At 40.5% G+C, this 2,281-nt stretch overlaps 1 non-coding gene across 1 annotated transcript; it reads right to left on the bottom strand.

Annotated features, from left to right (window-relative positions):
• Positions 1-298: 298 nt before the first annotated feature.
• Positions 299-403, bottom strand: LOC126624861 (small nucleolar RNA R71). The gene has a single exon (XR_007624246.1). It is a non-coding gene; the product is annotated as a small nucleolar RNA R71 (small nucleolar RNA).
• Between the last annotated feature and the right edge of the window lie 1,878 nt (positions 404-2,281).

Genomic DNA, 2,281 nt, shown 5'->3' with positions numbered 1-2,281 from the left:
GGCAGTGGAGGAAGGGACTGCATTTGAAATAAAACAGCACATGTTGAATATTCTACCTACGTTTCATGGGTTGTCATCTGATGATCCTAACATGCACATTGCAGAATTTTTAATGGGGTGCAAAAACATTTTGGTGAGAGGATTTTCAGCTGAATCTATTAAGCTGCGGTTATTTCCATACACTCTAAAAGATCAGGCAAGGAGATGGCTCCTCACACTCCCATCAGGAAGCATTACAACTTGGGCCCAACTCAGTGAAAAATTTTTAAACAAGTATTATCCGGCTTCTAAGACCCTTGACATGAGAACTCAGATTTTATCTTTTGCCCAAAAACCAAATGAAGAGTTTCATGAGGCGTGGGAGCGATTTAAGGAGTTGATTAGAAAATGTCCACATTCGGGTATTAACACTACTGATCAAATGCACATATTTTTCAGAGGGTTGAATATGACTACAAAAACTCTTGTCAACGCTTCATGCGGAGGTACGTACAAAGACAAAAATGCACAAGAGGCTTGTTTGTTATTTGAAAAAATGGCAGAAGATACTCAGCAGTGGGCAGTGGAGCAGCCACAATCTAGGTCAGCTTTTGAGATGTCTACTGGTTCTCCATATGTTACAGCACAAATTGAAAAAATGGAGAAAAGGCTTGACGCAAAATTTGACATGTTATTACAAAGAATGCCAGGTTCTCAAGTTGCTGTACAGCAGCCCTTACAAGCTGCCTGCAGCATTTGCAACATGATAACTCACGATTTTATGAGCTGCCCACATAAAGATGTTTCACCAGATTTTACAGCAAAGCAGGTTAATGCATTTAACAATTTCCAGCGGCCCAGATATGACCCATATTCTAATTTCTACAACCCCGGATGGAGAGATCATCCTAATCTAAGGTGGGACAAGGAACAGCACACTAGGCCTCAATTTCAACAGCAGGTACAGCAACCTGCTGCACCTAAGGCGGCTTGGGAGGTTGCGATTGAAAAATTGGCAAATACTACCACTCAAGAAATTCAAAATCTGCAGGCATCAATGAAAAACATGGAAAAACAAATGGGGCAGATTGCTTTGCAGGTTTCCGGAAGGGCACCAGGGACATTTCCCAGTCAAACCGAACCAAATCCTAGGGGAGGTGCAGATTGCAAGGCAGTTAGAGTTCTACGTTCCGGAAAAAGTTTTGATAACAGGGATGAAAATTGCAACCAAAATTCGCGGGTGACTTCACAGCCAAAAACAGATTCGGGGAATGTTGAAAAATCTGCCAATTCAAAAGATTATGACCAGACAGTGAACAGTTCCGAAAATGGTGCAAATATTGTTGAGGATCGTGTTTATGAGCCACCTATGCCTTATCCCGAGCGATTGAAGCCTAAAGTTAAAGATCAACAATTGACAGATTTTATGAAGACTTTGTCTAAGGTTCAGATTAATCTGCCGTTAATTGAAGCCATCAAGAACTGTCCGTCTTATGCCAAGTTTTTAAAGGATGTTTGCACAAAGAAAAAGAAGCTTATTGATTTTGAGAAAGTAATTCTTACAGAACAGTGCAGCGCTGTTCTGCTTCACAAATTGCCCCCAAAGAAACAAGATCCAGGGAGTTTTACAATTTCATGCACAATTGGAAATTCTCATTTTAAACATGCTTTAATTGACTTAGGTGCTAGTATTAATTTAATGCCTTTTTCTGTTTTTCAGAGACTAGGACAAGGAGAAATCAAGCCAACTTCAGTTATTCTACAACTAGCGGACCGATCAGTTGCTTATCCAAGGGGTATTATAGAAGACCTAATTATTAAAGTGGATAATCTCTACCTTCCTGCAGATTTTGTGATTTTGGATATGGATGAAGATATGCAAACACCGATTATTTTGAGGCGTCCCTTCATGGCTACAGCCAGAACGTTAATTGATGTAGAGGCTGGGACACTTACACTTAGAGTGCAAGATCAATCTGTTGTGTTCAGTTTATTTGAAGCTACCAAAAGGCCAGGTGATGTGCATGACTGTATGCGTGTTGATGTGCTTGACAGCTTACTACATGCTGAAATTATGCCACGTTTGACATCTGATCCATTGTTAAATGTGTTGCACGGGTTTGAGAATAAATATACAGAAGATGAAGAGGTTTTTGAGTATGTTTCAGCTTTGGAAAGTGTTCCTTTTCAACCTCCACGTTGGAGGCACGTTTTTGAAAGTTTGGGGGAACCCAAAAAGCTATTGCAACCTTCTAAGGTACAGCCACCTAAACTGGAGTTAAGGGTGCTTCCAGAACACTTG

This window comes from Malus sylvestris, chromosome 5 (assembly GCF_916048215.2).
Source record: "Malus sylvestris chromosome 5, drMalSylv7.2, whole genome shotgun sequence".
Taxonomy (NCBI): domain Eukaryota; kingdom Viridiplantae; phylum Streptophyta; class Magnoliopsida; order Rosales; family Rosaceae; genus Malus; species Malus sylvestris.
This window is presented reverse-complemented; position numbering and strand designations above follow the sequence as displayed.